The following is a 7,362-nucleotide window of genomic DNA, read 5'->3' on the forward strand; positions in this document are numbered from 1 at the left end:
GACTAACTTATAAGACACACCCTTGAGAGTGAGCAGGAACCCCCACCCACAAGTTGTTTTTACACAATTCTTGTTTGGACCAGATTTTTCAAATATAAGACCCTCCATAGACAACCCCAGACACATGCAGAACCTAAGAGTAAGAGAAAGGGAATTGAGGTTTTGTACCCAGGTGCTTTCAAGCATTGGTTCCATTCTGATGGGTGTGCATGCAGTGTCAGACCCCCACCCTCTCCTCTTTCCATGCTCTGCCGCCTTTGATCAGTAACTGACCACATAGGCATATGGCACACCCTTTATACCAGTTGCCCTACAATGTTGATTCAGATTGGCAAATTTGTAGAATTTGACCGTTTGGAGAACCATAGAACACTGCTTTCTCAGAGACCAGTCTGGGCATCATGACTGAATGTTCCAACCCTGCCTACACCCTCTGCTGCCCCTCTGATGAATGGGCCCTTTCTGCATCACAGCTCCCCATGGAGCCCTGTGCCTTTCTAATCCCAACATCTGTTTTCCCAGAATTCCTAGTTCCAACCCATTTTCAGAGAAGAGAGGACCAGTTGCAGGGGTTGACATGGGCATTGTGGAGAACTACTTCCTTATCATCCAAGGGCTGTTCTCGGACAGTGCCGAGGATGTTGGGGGGGTGAAGGGACTGGGACTATGGGAGTAGGTTTAGCAGAAAGGTAGACAACCAGATGACAAGCTATTTTCAAAATCTGGAGATAAATAAGAAAAGTGCATGACCCTGGCATAGGAGCCGCAAACATCAATTTCTTGCATAGAAACGGGCCTTGAAAACAGAAGAGGAATGTGATGAGGACCCAGGGTGCCTGCTATGGACTTGGTGTATGACTGAGCCTTATCTTCTGATCCACTTCTTTAGGTTCTTTCTTCCCATCAATCTCCTTATCCACTCCCCACTTAGGGGAGTCACTCTTTCCTGCTCACCTTCTGTTTGTTTTCCTCTCATCTCTGTTTCTGTTTTGCTATTGATTCCTGGGATATTTCCAGCGGCCATTCTTCCCCCTGCTTCTAGATCTGTGACCACCATGTTGTTTCTTCTTCAGAAAAACCTTAAACACCTTTCCATGGGATCTTTATAATGTCACCCTCTTCTATGAGTTCTTACCAGTAAAGAGAAGCTCTTAATATCCAATATGTGAGATATATTTTAGCCATGCTTAAACTTATACCTACAGTCACGACTGACGCACAACAGCATCATCAGCAATAATATTTGTTGGAAAATGATTTTATATTCTCCTAAATGAAAACTTAAGCTATTCTGAGGGGTGAGGGACTGAGGTAAGTGTTGTACTACATCCACCATTACTCTCAGTCCTTCTGATAATCTTACTTGAAGAGGGATATGAAGTCATAATGAGATTACAATTCTGGATATATGACCAACCCCCACCATTGAGAGAGATATCTGGCTTGGGGACAGTTAGCTAAAGTGTCTGACTTCTCTGGGAAACTCTCTTCATCTAACATTCAGCAACTACATTGAACCTACAATTGTTCTCTGAACCATTGAGCACTGGCAAAACTTGACACAATCCTTGTTCATTAAATATTTGTTCAGTGAATTAGACTCTGTTCAGAAAAAAAATAAGCAAACAAAATATTTAAAGAAAAAGGTATACCAGATTTCCAAGGTGGAAAGTACATGAAGCTGTTTGCCCTGCCTTTCATGCAGGTATAACTGACAGGGCTTTAGTACGTTTGGAAGCCCCAAAGCTGTTGTAGAAGCCAAGTGAGCTCAAAAGCCTGGGTGCACTCCTTTATCCATTCTAAAGGGATATACAGTAGTCCCTCACTATATCGCGGTTCACTTCATCACGGCCTCACTGTATTGTGGGATTTTAAAAAATATTATATTTAATTATTTATCGCAGATTTTTTGCTATATCATGGGATTTTGTGGTACTGTATACATATGTTGTTAAAGTTACGTAGGTTTAAGAGTGTTGGATAAATGTAAGGTTCCTACTTCGTGGGGGGGGGGGGGTCTGGAACATAATACCCACAATAAGTGAGGGAATATTGTACTCTGGTCCTGTCAGTTTTTCCAGTTTAACAGATCTGTTGTAGAAAACGGAGTTTGTGCCCAGAAGGACTGAGAGTAATGGTGGATGTAGTACAACACTTACCTCAGTCCCTCACCCCTCAGAATAGCTTAAGTTTTCCTCTGTACCTACTTCCATTGGAAGTTTTCATAAAGAGTATTGCTCTGCCTTGGTAGGGGCTTTTCCTCCACCGAATTTGGTTCCCTTACAGGTTCGAGATGGCAAGACCAGATCAGGCTCACTTTCTCCAGTTCCCTCAGACGAATAAGGTGGAAGGTTCCCCAGGGCTGGAGGGGCCGTGCAATTCCTGACTATGTTCACAGCAGCCATAATATCTAGACCTTCCTGGGCCCTTTCCTCCGAGCTTCTGCTATCTTTCACAGGCAAATTCCCTTTTTCTCTAGATCATTAATCTGTTTCCTTTTAGTCCTGCATCCTGATTATGTAAACTCATGAAAGTTTCTAGGTAAGACATTTTGTCCCACTTCCCTCTTGTTACAGTATAATACAGTAATTTAAAGGCCCATTCAGCAGCCAGTGATCTCCTGACTCTAGATTATACAATACATATGCCAAACAGTATTACAACAAAAACCACTTTCATTTTAGTCATAGGTTTATAAGCATAGGTCAACCGAACAGCCAAAACTCAACCCAAAGGGCCGCTTCCTGGAACAGAGGCTTTCCCCCCATTTTACCAGACAGAGCTCTGTAATATCGCAAAAACCAGAAGACACCTTAGTTAAACCGAAAAACACCTTTTTACCAGACAGAGCTCTGTAAACCAGAAGGTGCCTTTATTCAAATGATCTTAGTCATGACCCGGGATTGTAACCAAATACTCAGACTTAACAAAGAGTTCCAAAGTCTGTCCTGGTGGAGTTACCAGAATATGAAACTGGAAAAGCTGGTGTTTATGCTGCCTGTCATATACCAGACCCAATAAGCAGACAGGGACTGAATCTCTGTGGGCACTTTATTCTGATGGTCGGCGATCTGAGAAGACGGTGGGTTTGTACCCTAACAGATTATCTTAAATCCCATTTTAAACTGACCCTTTTTACAAGGAGAAGAAAAGTATAGGTAAGTGTCAGGGCAGCGGTGTTACAGAGCCCCTGGGCTGCTCCAATTGAAAATAAACCCACGGGCTCTTTAGTTAGGGGCCCGATTGCCCACCGCCAAAATTATAACTCTCAATACCAGAGTTTAGTGAAAAGAAAAAGAATTGTTTATTTAACAGTTATATAGATTTAGTTATTTGCGGATTTCTGTTGTTAAGTCTTATATTCTTTAAAACACCCATAAACACATATCCTTGCCCCCCCGCTCCCCAGACCAGGCTAGTTTTAGAAAAGTTAGAGAAACCGTTTCCCTACTTTCCAAACACAGTTCAGCTTTACCAGCAGCTGCCAATCACTCAGTTCTGATTGGGGAGGTCCTTTCTGTGCTGTGGTGCCCTCCAGCTCTCAATGCAGAACCGCCTGGATTCTCAGCCTCCTTGCAAACTGCCTTCTTCCTGCAAACCGAATGGATCTCCTCTCCTTCTCAAAACCGCATGGTGAGAGGCTCTTAAAGCAACCTGGAGAGCCCTTCTCCAAGCCACATGGAGGGAGCACACAAGAGCAAGAGAGAGCTAAAATGTTCACAGCTGCTTATATATCCCTGACTGCGTCCTCTGACGCAGTGGGTGTTGCAAACAGTTCTGACCATTCACAGAACCTCACGCAGGCTCTGTCTGCTTTTTCCATACCATCCCCTGGTTCAAGACCCCTCCCATCTACCTGAGGCCTTGGAAGCATCCAAGCCATTTTGCATAAGAAAGACACTAGCCACCAGCCTCAGGCATGTGGCCGCAAACTCTGGGGAATTTTGGACTCCCCTGTTTCTGTAACAGCGAGGCTATGAGAAACCACCCAGAGACCACTGGAGGAGCAGGCAACGGGTTTATTGAGGGAAAAAGGGAAGGGAGGTGGAGGGGAAAGACAACTTCCAGACCAAGTCAAGGGCCTGTAGGAGTAAGGGGAATGGGGAACAAGGGAACAGGGATCAGGAAATGGGGACTCCCAGTCCTCCTCATGGGCCTGTAGAGTCCCATTAACACTTCTACAGGCACCTTTTTTATACTTGTCAACCACACATTTTGGTTAGGGTGAGTTTGCTTATCAACAACATATTCAGTAGGTTATTTGCATCTCATTGCTTCCCCCCCACCAAGTTAGTTAACATATCCTGCCAGCCTGCCCCCCCAACCCCTGCTAAGTTCATTAACATAACCTCTGGGAGTCCCTGCCAGGGCCAGGTTGATTAGCATATATCAAAAATCCAGGTGTCCGTCCTAGCTGCCTCCATCTTCTGACATTAAGGGGTTTGGAGTTCAGGGGAAAAGTTAATCTGATAAAAGCTGCAGCATTCTTTCTTCTGTGTCCTGAGTGGTAGTCATCTCACCCTGGAGAACAATGGCTCTGATACCACTTTGATTGCTTGCAGTCCTCCTGAGGCACAGAGGTGGGACCGCTTATGGTTTCCTGGAGTCAATTTGGGTTATACCTTCAGTTCCTGAAATAACAGCTTTTTATATACATTGATTACTAAGCCTATTAACTAGTACCTGAAACTAAAATTTTTCCAACATTTGAGTCCCCTGTCACTCTGTCATTCAATGTATTTTTTAAAAATATGCTTTACTGATTATGCTGTTACAGTTGTCCCAATTTCTTCTCCCTTTGTTCCCCTCCACCAAGTGACACCCCTCCCTCCAGTGGTCCCTCCCCCTTAGTCCATGGCCATTGGTTGTGCATATAGTTCTTCTCAACATTCTCCTCTCTACTCCACTCCCTCCTACTATGCTTCTTAATTCCTGTACCATCTCCCTCCCTTTCCCCCTTCCCCCTCCCCACTGACCTCCCCCAAAAATGTTCCCCATACCTATAATTCTTTTCCCACTCCTGTTGCCTATTTAGTTTGCCTTTGTTTCAATTCCCTAGTTTGTTGTTGGTTGTTGTGATACAGTTTTCATTTTAATGTTCATAGTTTTGATCTTTCTCCTAGACAAGTCCCTTTAACATTTCATATAACAGTGGTTTGGATCTGATGAACTTCAGTTTTACTTTGTTCTGGAAGCACTTTCTCTGCCCTTCTGTTATGAATGACAGCTTCACTGGATAGAGTAATTGTGGTTGTAGGTTTTTGCTTTTCATTACTTTGAATATTTCTTGCCAGTCCCTTCTTGCCTGCAGAGCTTCTTTTGAGAAATCAGCTGATAGTCTTATTGGGACCCCTTTGTATGTAATTCTCTTCTCTCTTGCTGCTTTTAAGATTCTCTTTTTATCCTTAATTTTTGACATTTTGATTATAATGTGTCTTGGTATGGTTCTCCCTGGGTTTTTTTGGAACTCTCTGTGCTTCCTGGACCTGTAAGTCTATTTCTTTCCCCAAGTTCAGGAAGTTCTGCTTCATTATTTTTTCACATAATATTTAATTTCTAGTTCTTCTTCACCTTCTGGCAATCCTATGATTCGGATGCTGGCCCGCTTATAGCTGTCCTATAGGTTTCTGAGCCTATCCTCATTTTCCTCACTTTTCATTTCCTTTTCTGCATTGGTTGACTGTTTGTTCCTTCCCTATATTCCGATTTGTTGATTTGATCCCTGGTTTTCTTTCCCTTACCACTAGTTTCGTATGTGTTTTCATTCATTTCAGCAGGACTAGCCTTTATTCCTTCCGTGTCTTGTTTAAATCTGCTGTTAGGTCTGTAAGCATTTTTATAACCAAAGCTCTGAACTGTGCCTCAGAAAGATTTCCTATCTACTGAGCCATGAGATTAGATATTTGCTGGCTGGTCAGCTGCATCACCGGAATTTCTATCATGATCTGTGCCATCCTGACAGTTTTGTGTTTACCTTTGCTTCCTGGTTGGGGCTATCACACCTCCTATGCTATAGAGGGTAGAGCCCCATGCACTCGTCACTACCAGGCGCCCTTTCTCACCATACTGTGGCATTTTCTGTGGGGGCAGGGGTCCAAGATGGATTCCTGTCATTCACTCTCCACTGAGAGACTGGGAGCCTCCTCCGCCATCCCCATCCCCTCCGGGCCTCACAGTTCAAGGCAATGGGGGTTTGCATTCCCTGGCATTGGAATCGCAAGCTGATGGGTCTGGTCTGTAGCCAGGGGTGCTCCCCAGGTGCTTCTTGCCTCCCCTTAAATATGGATGTTTGTGGTTACCGCTGTCCTGCCGCCATCACCGCTGCTGCTGCCACCAGCACACCTTGACCTCTCCACCCTGGCTTCACCACTTCTACCCATCCAGACAAACACCACTTCTTTATAACTTCATATGTTGGACTTCTATTTATTTTCTGGAACTTCTGGTTATTTCTGGTTTTGCGGTAGTGGTATTCTTTCTTAGTCGTGGAGGAAGATAGAGCATATCAGTCTAGGCCTCCATCTTGGCTGGAAGTTTCCTGTGTGTGTTTGCCTCTGTGTCTTAGGTAGAGCTGTCACTCCTGTTACATTGTAAGGGATTCGGAGCCTTAGGGATTCTTCAGTACAGGCCAACCTGTTTCACCATGTTGCGGCGTTGTATGTGGGGGAGGGGTCTGAGAGTGAACAGTGCTGCTTGCCCAGCACTCGCCCCCTTTCCAGGCACTTTACCACTTCTGTATGAAACTGGTGCCTCTCTAGCTGTTGCCCTGGTTGTCGTTGCCAGAGTGGGTAGTCTGCGGACATCCTAGGACTCTGGGGGCCCTTTAAACAAGCGAACTCTGCTGAGAGACCAGCAGTTTCTGCCTCCACTCTAACCCCCATTGGTTTGCACAGCCAAAAGCAATGAGGCTTGATTTTCCCCAGTGCTGGGACCATGAGCTGCGTGGTCTGGTGAGGAGCTGTGAACGCTCCCCAGGTGTCCCTCCTGACTTTTTAAAACATGTAACTGTCCTTTCCACCAGCCTGCCACTGCCACCGCTGCTGCCACCACCACACCATGTCCTCTCCACCCCAGCTCCGCCCCTCCTACCTGTCTGGATGAGTATTTATTCTTTATATCTTTGTTTGTTGGACTTCCATGTAGTGTGATTTTCTGGAACTTCTGGTTGTTTCTAGTTTTGAGGTAGTTATATTCTTTCTTAGTTGTGGAGAGAGACGCAACATGTCTGTCTATGCCTCCATCTTAGCCAGAAGTCTTCAATGTATTTTTATCCTTTTGAATTTGTGGTTCCCAGGTGTTGGGAAGTTGGGAGAAAGATGGGAGTGACTCTAGAGGTGTAGCAGAAGGAAGATCTTTGTGGTG

This window comes from Furipterus horrens, unplaced genomic scaffold (genome assembly GCF_987537825.1).
Source record: "Furipterus horrens unplaced genomic scaffold, mFurHor1.1.pri manual_scaffold_6, whole genome shotgun sequence".
NCBI lineage: Eukaryota > Metazoa > Chordata > Mammalia > Chiroptera > Furipteridae > Furipterus > Furipterus horrens.